Consider the following 12,908-nt stretch of genomic DNA (forward strand, 5'->3'; position numbering starts at 1 on the left):
ACAACCTTAAGCTCAACCCCCTCAAACTGTCAAGATAATAGTGGACTTCAGGAAGAAGTCAGCTAGTGCACCTCTGCCTACGATTGCTGACAGTGTGGTATCGCTAGTGGACTCATTCAAGTTCCTAGGGACCACAATCTCCCGGGACTTAAAATGGGGGTCCAACGCTGACACCACTCTCGGTAAAGCTCAGCAGAGGTTGTTCTTCCTCAGGCAACTAAGGAAGTTCAACATCCCACAGAAGCTTCTGCTCCTCTTCTACTCCGCGATTGTGGAGTCGGTACTGTGTTCCTCGATACTGATATGGAACGGCTCCACCCACGCGAGGGGCAGGTGCAGGCTCCAAAAGGTGGTCAGAACCGCAGAGAAGATCATTGGGGCTGACCTTCCCTCAGTCCAGGACCTGTACCTAGCCAGAGCTAAAAAGCGGGCAACGAAGATAGTAAAGGACCAGCTACACCTAGGCCACAACATGTTTAACTCAGGGGCATAGCTATTACATATGGGGCCCCCATTTTTTCTCTCTGCCCCCCCCCCCTTCCTCACACTCCAGCTGCATGGCGCAAAAAAGGGTACTGTAACCCTATTCATCCGTCCCCTGCAACACGCATCACTACCGGACACTGTGCGGGCGGGCACTCACCGAGTCCTGTGCGCCTCAACTTCTCCTCTATCAGCAGTGTGCTGCTGCTGCTGCAGGCACATCTGATGTCAATGTCCCGGCCGGCTGGTTCCGTGTCTGTCCATCCTCATTGATGCTGGGAGGAGCCAGACTTAGGGTGGGATGTACTAACCTCCCCCTCTGTGTTATCTGACTTTTCTCAGCGCTCCTTGTGTTACCTCCACGGTTACTGGTCTCCTCTCCGCTGCCCGGTGCTTCCCGTTGCTCCCCCATGCTCCCCGTCTTTTTTCTCCTCTCACTACCATCTGCCTCATCACTGCCGCGGTCACGGAGTACTCTGCTCTCCGTAGCGTTTGGGCAGCGCTGCGCTTCCCCTGTCAGTTGCACATGCGCACTTGTGTCAGCTTCCTGGCATGCATCCAGTAGCTCCTGCATCACGTGGGGGAGCGCAACACTGACCAAACGCTACAGAGAGCGGAGGACTCAGTGGCCGCGGCGGTGATGAGGCGGACGGCAGTGAGAGGAGAAAAAAGACGGGGAATGTGGGGAAGCAACGGGTAGTGCCGGGCAGCAGAGAAGAGACCAGTAACCGCAGAGATAATACAAGGAGCGCTGAGAAAAGCCAGATAACATGGCGGGGGAGGTTAGTACATCCCACCCTTAGCAATGCCACGGCTCCTCCCATCATCAGTGAGAACGGGGAAACAGAGCCAACCTTAACACTGACAGCAGATGTGCCTGCAGCAACAGCAGTACACTGCTGATAAAGGAGAAGCCACAGGTCTCTGATACAGGTGCAGGGGGAGTGCCGGGCCCTGGACGTGGCCAGGGCCCCATAGCAACCACACTCCCTGCACCTATGATACCTACGCCTATGGTTTAACTTGCTTCCTACAGGCAGGCGTTACAGGGCCGACCCCGCCCGGTCCACCAGAAGCCTTCTTTCCGCTTGCTGAATTCCTGAACATTGACTGACTAGACGTACACGTAACTCACTTGTGTCCCTACGGTATACCTATCTGTATGACTTTACTCCCCCCCCCCCCCCTCCCTCCCACCCCACCACCTACTTATCTGTTACCTACTTGGCTGTTGTATAGCAAACCGAAGACAAATTCCTAGTATACGCAAGTACACCTGGCCAATAAAGCTGATTCTGATTACAAAAAGCTACACACAGCACAGCAGCCATGTGTTTCGCTTTCTGGAATGTGGTTTACCTAGTAGTAACAGCCTTGTATCTTAGTAACAGTACTACAGTACAGTTATCCCAGCAAAGACTTCAATGGAAAGAACTGTCTCACAGAGGCGGATTTAGACCTCGTGGGGCCCTAAGCAAGACACCAATTTGGGGCTCCCCCTTCCTCAAACAATCCACCACCCACAACTCTCCCAGTCATTCAGGGGAAGGGACGTGGCCACACAACAGTACTCCCCCCCAGTTCAAATTATGCCACACATTAGTACCCCTTATTCACATTACACAACACATTCGAGACCCTTATCAACATTTAACACGCAGCGGAATATGCTGCACTATAAAATAAACTGCTAATAATATTTACACTACAAACACACACTGCTGAAGGGAGAAGTACACACAATGGTGTCACAATGATCTGTGCACATCACATATTCCTGCCCCCAGATATCATGTCCACTAGTTACAATGCACCCTGTGCATACAGGCAGGGCCGGTGCAAGGTTTCTCGGCACCCTAAGCAAAACTTCTGCCTACTGCCCCTTCCCCCTACCCGCCGTTCAGATGAATGGCATGCTGCTGGTCTCCCCCACCCCCAGTCTGTTGCATGGCTGCTCTCTTCTCCCCATCTTTCCAGTCTGTGTGGGTGCCTGCTGCTCATACCCTTTCCCCCATCTCTGTTAAATGTCTGCTGTTCTATTCCCCCCCACCATCTGTGTGCATGCCTGCTGCTCCTCTCCCCCCCCCCCCCCCCCCTACACACACACACGCTGCTGCTCTCCCCCACTTTCCTTAACAAATGGAGGCAGTGCACTGTGCAGCCACCTTACCTGCAGCCTGCGATGCAGAGTTGGGACTGAGTAGTCTGTGAAAAAGGCTGGAATGAAGAGCAGCACCGCATGTCACCCCCAGCCAGGACTCCAGGAGCTGTCAAAGTTGCTGCCTGTGCCGGGTGGAGGCAGAGCTGGAGGCTGCAATACGGGAGCTTGGCAGTCGCAGCTACTGTAAGATACGAGTGTCGGGGGGATTGCGGCGGCTGTGAAAGGTAGGACCACACTACCTTTTTTCAGATAGCTGTAACTGGCCGCCCCCTCAGGTACTGGCGCCCCTAGGCAGCTGCCTAAAGCTGCCTAGTGGAAGCTCCGGCCCTGCATACAGGGACACAGTTTGTATATGCAAGTCCCTCTCCAGGGGCACAGATGCCGGCAGGGACAGTGGAGGCAGGCACAGGGTGTCACACTGGCTCGCTGCATGTACACAGTGCTTACATCTTGGAGCAGTGACAATGAGTGTCCCTCACAGTTACAGAGGAGGAGGAGCATGGCGGCACTGCACTGGGTGAGCAGGACCAGTTGCTGAGGCACAGGCAAAGGTGTAACTAGAGTCTTTGGTGTCCAGGGCAAGATGAAGAATGCCCCCCCCCAAAAAAAAACAACAACAAAAAAAAACTATGTGCGCGCACCAAAGGTGTCTGCCAAAACATGGACATGACCACTGAAAATGACGGCACCCGGTTCTTGTCACCGTGGGAACATTTCTTTCCATTTCATATACACCTTACCTATATGATGGTTTCTCACAATTGGGAACCTCTGAAGAAATGTAATGTAAATAGAATGGTATACACCTGTGCTGGAAACTGACGGCAGCAATGAAATATCTTCCAGTGTTATCAAAACTGGAAAAACAGAAGTACAATAAAAAGAAGGGTACAGATACTTAGATTTCAAAGAATGACTTGGATACAAAACCCACGATCTCTCTCTGTGAGGTCTGTCCTTATTTCAAATGTAAGATGGTGTAGTTTCCTCCAACAGATGTCATATGCAAAACAAAAACACATAAAAAAGCCCAATGTGTGGTATTTCACTAAACAAAGTCTAACATAATCACACGGCATAAAATCTAGTGGGCGAATTCCATAGGATTTTTTCACTCCGTGGGTGCAATATACGCTTTACGGGACCACCCAGAATGTGTGACGGTCAGTCAATAATGATGCTCACACTCAGGCTTACATTAAACAACACGATCCATGCTTATAAAGGTATCTTTGTTTCAGAGTACGCAGTTTCCTAGATCTTATTGATTAAATGGTCTTTAAACCAAATCAGCTTACACGTATGCTTACTTGGAACACATGTCATAGATTCCCATAGCTGTTTCTTTTCCTCCCCACGTCAATAGTAAAATTTCAAAAAGAGCCATTGGGTGTGTCCCAGAATTTTGAAATAGATTTTATGTACATGATATTCAATAAATGCAGTTTGTTTTTAATCCATCAACGGCTCTTTTTGGATTTTTACTATTGACGTGGGGAGGAAAAGAAACCGCTATGGGAATCTACGACATGTGTTCCAAGTAAGCATACGTGTAAGCTGATGGTTTAAAGACCATTTAATCAATTAGAACTAGGAAACTGCGTACTCTGAAACAAAGATACCTGTATAAGCATGGATCATGTTGTTTGATGTAAGCCTGAGAGTGAGCATCATTATTGATTGACCGTCACACATTCTGGGTGGTCCCGTAAAGCGTATATTGCACCCACGGTGTGGAGAAATCCTATGGAATTCGCCCACTAGATTTTATCCCGTGCGATTATTATAGACTTTGTTTAGTGAAATACCACACATTGGACTTTTTTTTATGTGTTTTTGTTTTGCATATGACATCTGTTGGAGGAGACTACACCATCTTACATTTGAAATAAGGACAGACCTCACAGACAGAGATCGTGGGTTTTGTTTCCAAGTCATTCTCTAAAGAAATGTATCCTCCCTGGTCAGGAAGCAGCTTCAGTTGGTATTCAGTATCCATGTAGGCTATCAATCATCCGGAAAATGCCTGTTTGTGTAGGAATATTACCAAGGTCATAATCATACATGAAAGGTTCAACCAGACTCGTGCCTCCTGTGTCACTTCCTGCCCCCTGCATCTCTCAGCACACCATCTACACCTTGCATCTATCAGCCACACCATCTCACCCACAGCATCATCTCTTAGCACACCATCTCCCCCACCTGCGTCATCTCTCAGCACACCATCCCCCCTACCTGCGTCATCTCTCAGCACACCATCTCCCCTACCTGCGTCATCTCTCAGCACACCGTCTCCCCCACATGCGTCATCTCTCAGCACACCATCTCCCCTGGGTTGGCCCGAGCCAGTTGTTTTTGGTATGCGAATATATATTTGGCGCCCCTTAGTGGTATATATAGGGGCAAGGCTTCATGGGGAAGGGGCGTGGTCACAGAATAGTATCAATTCACATTACACAGCACAGTAGAGCTGCTTATACACTTTACACCCCAGTAGAGCTAATTATACACGTCACAACCCAGTAGATCCACTTATACACGTTACACCACAGTACAGACGTTTATACACATCACAACCCAGTAGAGACGCTTATATACATTACACAATAGTAGAGCCGTTTCTACACGTTACACCACAGAGGAGCCGCTTATACATGTTACACCACAAAGGAGCTGCTTATAAACATTACACCACAGTACAGATGCTTATACACGTTACACCCCAGTATAGCCGTTTATACATGTCACACCACAGTAGAGCCGCTTATACATGTTACACCACAGAGTAGCCGCTTATACATGTTACACCACAGAGGAGCCACTTATACACGTTACACTACAGAGGAGCTGCTTATATATGTTACACCACAGAGGAGCCGCTTATAAATGTTACACCACCGTACAGACACTTATACATGTTACACCACAGTACAGATGCTTATACACAATACACCCCAGTCCAGCCACTTATACACATTACACCCCAGCAGAGCCACTTTACACATTACACCACAGTACAGACCTTGACCGCATGGTCTAACCAAACATTAAAAATTATGTAAATATGGACAAATAAGTATTTTGCATTTCTTTTTTTAAATAGACCAACTTTAGAAATAAATGTAAGAAAATCGTAAATAAAAGCTGGGAAACCACCAGCAAGGTGTCAGCAGTCATATTAATACTTACCGTATGTTCCCTCTTCTACAAATAAGCAGCCTTGAACCGAACACAGTTGACTGTTTGTTCTCCAGATCCCACTCCGCTGAGTGGGTCCAGGAACTGTAGTTGGTATCTCAGGTTTGGCAACTGTGCCAACTCTCTCTTTTCTGCATGATGGCGGGCGTATGGAGGGTGATGAGCGGCGAGCGGCAGGCAGCAGGCGGTGAGAGGTCAGCGGCGACTAGCGAGTGGAGAGCAGCGGGTGGTGAGAGGTGAGCGGCGGGCGGTGAGACGTTTGTGGTGAGAAGTGGGTGGCAGGACGCGGGCAGCAGAGAGAGTGACGGTGACTTAATCAGCGCCTTCACTGGTCTGGTGCTCTACGCAGCCGCTTAGTCGGCGTATGTGTAGGGCCGGACCTGCATCTCCCCTACCTGTGTCATCTCTCAGAATACCATCTCCCCTACCTGTGTCATCTCTCAATACACCATCATCTCCTCTACTATGCCATCTCTCAGCACACCATCATCTCCTCTCCTGCGTCATCTCTCAGCCACATCATCTTCTCCCAAATATGTCTTTCTGCCACACCATCATGTTTAGCCTGTGCCTTTCACCATGTCCCCCTCCTTTCACATTGTGTCAAATGGCTTCCCCCACTTTATTCTGTGTCGGCCCCCCTTCATTCTTTGTCTCTCTTTGTCGTCATCCCCCCTTCATTTCATGGGGTGTATTCAATTCCTGTCGGACTGCCCGACAGGTCAAAAAACTGCCATTTTTGCCGTTTTTAGGGCAAATTTCGATTCAACCTATTCAATGAACGGACCATTTTTTCGACTTGTCGGAAATTCCAACATGTCGAAAAACAGGTGGATCGGTGAATTCGCCCACCGATCCACCTGTTTTGTCGAATTTGCGGACATTTTTGACAGGTTTTTGGCCCATTTTCGACAATGCTGATTCGACTTTAAAAAAAGTTGGATCGGCATTGTCGAAAAAGGGCAAAAACCTGACGGTAATGCCCGCAAATTGAACAGTGTATCTCCGTCTCTCCGCCCCCCTTCTATGTCTCTCTATGTGTGTTCCCTCCCTCTTCTATGTCTCTCTATGTGTGTCCCCCTTCCCCTTTTATGTCTCTCTGTGCCTCCCCCTACTATGTCTCTCTATGTGTGTGTCCCCTCCCCCTTCTATGTCTCTCTATGTGTGTCCTACCTCTCCCTTCTATATCTCTCTATGGGCGGGATGTATTAACATACATCGCCGCCCCTCGCCGGTTACCGCAGCGATGTTGATCGCATATGTACTAACATATGCGATCAACATCGCGATGCGGTGACGGAGGCCCCCCGCGATACCTGTTAGGTGGTCTGCGGGGGGTCTCCGTCACCTCCCCGGGGTCCCCACACTGGCTAGATGCCGGGAAGCAGCAGCAGGCTGCCCCCGGCACCTCCTCCTCCCCCCTGCAGCCGGAAGGACGTCCGGCTGCGTTGCTAGGGGGAGGAGGACACTACCTTCCGGGTCCAGGGCAGCCTGGAGGAAGGTAAGCCAGGGGGAAGGGGGGTCGGCGTCTGCGGCGGGGGTCGACGGTGTCGGCGGGTTGCGGCGGTCGGCGAAAAGAAGCCCATAGGCTTCTATAGGGTTTCGCCATCCAGAGATGGCGAAACCCTGGACGCCGAAAACGCTGCGGTAGGGTCTTAGTAAATATGAAAATGCGGTAAAACCCCCGTTTTCGGGGTTTTACCGCATTTTTGCTTTAGTACATCCCGCCCTATGTGTCTCCCTGCACCCCCTCTTCTATGTCTCTCTATGTGTGTGTGTCCCCTCCCCCTTCCATGTTTCTATGTGTCCTGTCAGCCACCCTCACATTCTAGGAAGAAGGAGCCAGTGGACAGTGAGGCTCAGGGAGCATTGGCATTGCACTCACCACAGCAGCAGTGACCATGTAGTCAAGTCATGCTGCCGCCGAGCACCACGGGCCTTGCTCGGCGGCACAATGGTGGGTGGTCGGTGCGGTGCGGGTACGACAGGTTGGGGACAATTAGACTGGCCCAGACCTTGCTGCAGGGAGCTTTCGGCAGCAAGGGCTGCTGGGAGTTGTAGTTTCTTTTCAGTTGCTTCACTGTAGTGCCGGGCCGGCTCCTGCTCAGATTAAGTTGTGTCACGGGGCCCCCTCAGACTCGCCGGACCCTAAGCAGCTGCTTTGGTCGCCTAACGGTAAATCCGCCTCTGCTATCACATTAGTAACAAAGAATTAAAAAGACCATCTCTTCAATACCAATGTCACTAGTGCCAGCAAAAGATTCACTCACACTGCATTAAAATGATCTGCCACCCCTTCTTCACCAATCCAGCATGAGCAATAAAACAAATATATCAGGTATCACCATAATAACTCAATACAGATGTGTCCCGCTACAGCTTTACTGTTTATAGCAGCATGCTGTGTCGGGATCACAATGCGTACGCACTGTGGCAGGCTTGTGTACGCATTGTTGCAGAATCCCATAAAAGTCAATGGGAAGCATGCACATGCACTGCGGCTCTCATTAAAGTCTATGCATAGTAGGAACATACGCATAGTGTATGCCCTGCTTTGCTGAGACCTGTGAGCAGCAATGCGTACAGTGTAAAGGGACAAATCTGTAAGTCATATGATTTCATTTGTTACACCACCATAAATGAAACTTAATATATTACACATTTTTAAAGATATGATACATTTTCTTCCAAAACAAGCTGCCTATCATTCTGTTTCCTCACAACATCAGCTCCATTTTCCTCTACAGTCCTCTCCTCATTATACCTCAGCCCTGCATTGAATTGTTCAAAGTTGTTTTCTTCCTTTTACCCATGGCAACAGTGTGGCTGCTCCCTCATGTCAATATAGAACCCATCACATTTTGCCCAATCCTGCCTGGGTCACCATATCAGCTATCCCACTTTTTCCTTCATTTTCAGTCCCCCATAGTTGCTATGTGCCACCCAAACAGTACACCCCCCCCCCCTGCAGTTACAGTATAACCTTGGTGCCACTGATCACACCCCCCTTCATCCATGCAGTGACAGTATACTACTGATCACCCCCCTTTTCCTATGCAGTGACAGTATACTACAGATCACACACCCCTTCATCCATGCAGTGACAGTATACTACTGATCACCCCCCTTTTCCTATGCAGTGACAGTGGGCCTAATTCAGACCTGATCGCTCCTCTGTGATTTTGTAGAGGGCTGCTAACAGATAGTCACCGCCCATAGAGAGTGAAAACCCGCCCGTGCAAGTGTGCGAATGCATGTGTATGCCGTGCAAAAACTTTGCTAGACAGAGGACATCTGCAAATCCGTTCGCAACTCACTAACCATTAAATGATTTTTCCAGTCTGTGCAGTCTGTGCGTAGCCCAGGACTTACTCCTACAGTGCAATACAAACAGGCTGATCGTGCCGGAGCTGACGTCACATACCCTCCCTGAAAACATTTGGTAACACCTGCATTTTTTCAGACACTCCCAGAAAACAGACAGTTACCACCCCCAAACGCACGCTTCCTGTCAATCAGCCTGTATTTGCCTAGTGATAAAAAAAATGCAGGATTTTTTTGCAGTTTGGCTTCGTGTCTGTGCATTACGATCTGTACGCATGCGCAGTCATTCAATAATCGGCAGCTGTGCGATTTCACACAACAGCGATCAGGCCTGAATTAGGCCCTATATACCACTGATCATCCCCCTCCCCCCATGCAGTGACAGTATACCACTGTATGATAAAGATTTGTAATCATACACCTATGCCATGCTGCATGCTGGGTATCTCATACAGCATGACATAGATGCTAGGTGTATGATTACAAATCAGAATCATAGTTGCCTACCCTCTCGGATCCTGTGGGAGAGTCCCATTTGAAGCTGTTATCTCCTGCTGCCCTGCATTATAAAATACATTTCACAGTTTTTTTGATTCTCCACTGCTGCCAAGGTTCCACCAAGGAATTTCTGGGCAGGGACAGTGATTTGCTGCAGTCTTTAGCATGACTTCTGTCCAGGCTCATCAGCCTCTGCTGTTGACTCTCATCAAAACCTGGTAGGACCACCGGCAGTAGAGAATACAGCTTGCCTGACCCCTGTGATCTGTGGGGGTAATTCAGATTTGATTGCAGCAGCAAATTTGTTAGCAGTTGGGCAAAACCAGGGTGGTCATTCCGAGATGTTCGCTCTGTAATTTTCTTCGCATCGCAGCGATTTTCCGCTAACTGCGCATGCGCAATGTTCGCACTGCGACTGCGCCAAGTAAATTTGCTATGCAGTTAGGTATTTTACTCACGGCATTACGAGGTTTTTTCTTCGTTCTGGTGATCGTAATGTGATTGACAGGAAGTGGGTGTTTCTGGGCGGAAACAGGCCGTTTTATGGGAGTGTTTGAAAAACGCAACTGTTTCTGGAAAAAACGCGGGAGTGGCTGGAGAAACGGAGGAGTGTCTAGGCGAACGCTGGGTGTGTTTGTGACGTCAAACCAGGAACGACAAGCACTGAACTGATCGCACTGGAAGAGTAAGTCTCGAGCTACTCAGAAACTGCACAGAGAAGTCTTTTCGCAATATTGCGAATCTTTCGTTCGCAATTTTGATAAGCTAAGATTCACTCCCAGTAGGCGGCGGCTTAGCGTGTGCAATGCTGCTAAAAGCAGCTTGCGAGCGAACAACTCGGAATGAGGGCCCATGTGCACTGCAGGTGTGGCAGATATAACATTTGCAGAGAGAGTTAGATGTGGGTGGGTTCTTTTGTTTCTGTGCAGAGTGAATAATGGCTGCAATTTAGATTTCAGTTTGAACACACCCCACCCAAATCTATATCTTTTTGCACATGTTATATATGCACATGTTATATCTGACACCCCACTCCCCCCCCCCCTGCAGTGCCCATTGTTTTGCCCAACTGCCAACAAATTTGCTGCTGGGATCAACTCTGAATTAGGCCCTGTGTCTTCTTATCTCAGCATGCTGCTGATGCTTCTAGTATGTGTGAGCTGTGGAATGTTTTGTTAGTAATCTTTAGTTAAACAAACAAAAACAATACAAAAAAAAGTCATTTTTTTTTTCCATGACATGATCATTAAAGTAAGAATTCACATAAGATCAAATAGCCTTTGGAGTTTATTACAAAGGCATCACATTTATCATGTACATTGTGCTGAGTGAATAGAAAAGAAATATCACGGTGAATAGATGCAAATATGAAAACCAGAATTGCAGGCAGCAATATCAGTACCAGTAATTGAAAAATGTCCCCAAATGTATTGTTACTGATGTTATATAGAAATATTCTGCTGCAAGCATTTAAGCTTAGACACACCCATATGTGGAGCTAGACACGCCTTTTGGGTGTAGTATGATATGCTCTCTCAATGGCCCGCCACGCCTCACGTGTCATATTCTACTACAGAAATTTGACCTGATTAAGGTTGGATTGCAGATACTGCTAAAAAGCAGAATCTGCAATCATTTCTACAGCATGCTGGGACCCGCCCAGTGCAGGACAAGGCCACCCAGCAAGGACCGCAATTTAATTGCAGCTGTAGCAACTGTGAATGACCCCTGCCTTCGCAGCACTGCCAACATATTTTCCATCAGAGCAGCTGCGTGTGATGTCACACAGCCGCCCTGAAAATGGCACCAGCCTGCCCCCGTTTCTAGCTCCCCGCCCTCACAATGCCACATCGCCAGCCCTTTGAATGCCTCTGCCTGTCAATCAGTACTGTACAAGGGGCATCACCAGCCCCTTGAACGCCTAACGTCAATCAGGCAGAGGCATTTGCAGCCAATGTGATGGGATGGCATTGGCCAGGCTGTGCAATGCAGGATGGGACCTGCACATGTGCATTGGCGGTGGACTGGGTAAATTGAATTGACTCCTATAATCTCCCTAAAACTAGTTTGATCTGTGTGATAGTTGCTCAATGTACAGTACTTGTCGCTGTTCCCTGGTTGTTATTTTATTTCCTTTCCCTGTTATGCAGACATTCACTTGTCCCTATTTCTCTAAGACATGTTCTTAGTTGATCTGGGTTGTGGTTTTTCTTATTTTTGTAACACGAAAAACGTGCTTGATAAAAATGTGTAAATTAAAACAAAAAAGAATTGCAGGGCAGTAATCTGCTCATTGTTTTCATCATTGTACTGTATACTTAGAATCAGAAATAGAAATTTTGGAACATCGTAGCAAAATTCTGAAGTGTCTGACGTGCTTGATTTTCTAAAGTTGTTTACAGTACAGTGAGGCATTTTGGTAAAGTGACAGACTTATTTTTAGTTCATACAGGAGAAGTGCAGGGAATATGTAAACCATACTAAATCGGGAGCTAGTGTGTCAATTAAATAAACAATACGTTAAAACACCTGATATAAAGTTAATTTGGTAGCAGCTCCTAAATGGCAACTGGATGCCTTAAATGAAGACGGAGAGAGTTATGTTTTATAGAAAAACAATTAAGGAAAGCTAAATTAGCTTTTTAAACGTACGAACATGGTACTCTAAATATGGACTGCAATACTGCGTTTAAAAAGCTAATTTAGCTGAATTTATATATACTCACTAACATTATATTACATTGCATTGTATGTGTATTTTATTTGTAATTGAATATTTATAGGTGGTTTTACTGCTTGCTTGTATTATTAAAACTTTTTATATGATATTAGCGCTCCTTAATTGTTTTTCTATAAAACATAACTCTCTCCATCTTTATTTTTAGTTCAGGCATTAAACCTGTCTACTGTATATTGGGGGTCATTCAGACCTGATCGCACGCTAGTTTTTTTTGCAGCGCTGCGATCAGGCCAGAACTGCGCATGCGTATGCACTGCAATGCGCAGGCGAGTTGCACGGGTACAAAGCGGATCGCAAGGTGATTGACAGGAAGAAGGCGTTTGTTGGTGGCAACTGACCGTTTTCTGGGAGTGGTTGTAAAAACACAGGTGTGTCCAAGCGTTTGCAGGGAGGGTGTCTGACGTCAATTCGGGCCCCGTACAGGCTGAAGTGATCGCAGCGGCTCAGTTAGTTCTGGGCAACTCAGTAACTGCACAAAGTGTTTTTTTTCCACTCAGCTGCACA

General features: G+C 47.7%; 1 protein-coding gene and 1 long non-coding RNA gene across 3 annotated transcripts in view; one reads left to right on the plus strand and one right to left on the minus strand.

Moving 5' to 3' along the window:
• The window catches only part of LOC134927867 (uncharacterized), a 131,016-nt gene extending 123,005 nt beyond the window's left edge, over positions 1 to 8,011 (minus strand). For both annotated transcript variants that reach the window (XR_010177755.1, XR_010177756.1), the window contains exon 1: positions 7,728 to 8,011. This is a non-coding gene — a long non-coding RNA (uncharacterized LOC134927867). The remainder of the gene's footprint in view (positions 1 to 7,727) is intronic.
• SLC6A3 (solute carrier family 6 member 3) overlaps positions 1 to 12,908 on the plus strand; it is a 239,014-nt gene that overhangs the window by 145,404 nt on the left and 80,702 nt on the right. The gene's annotated exons all lie outside the window — the stretch shown is intronic.

Source organism: Pseudophryne corroboree, chromosome 5 (genome assembly GCF_028390025.1).
Source record: "Pseudophryne corroboree isolate aPseCor3 chromosome 5, aPseCor3.hap2, whole genome shotgun sequence".
Lineage (NCBI taxonomy): Eukaryota > Metazoa > Chordata > Amphibia > Anura > Myobatrachidae > Pseudophryne > Pseudophryne corroboree.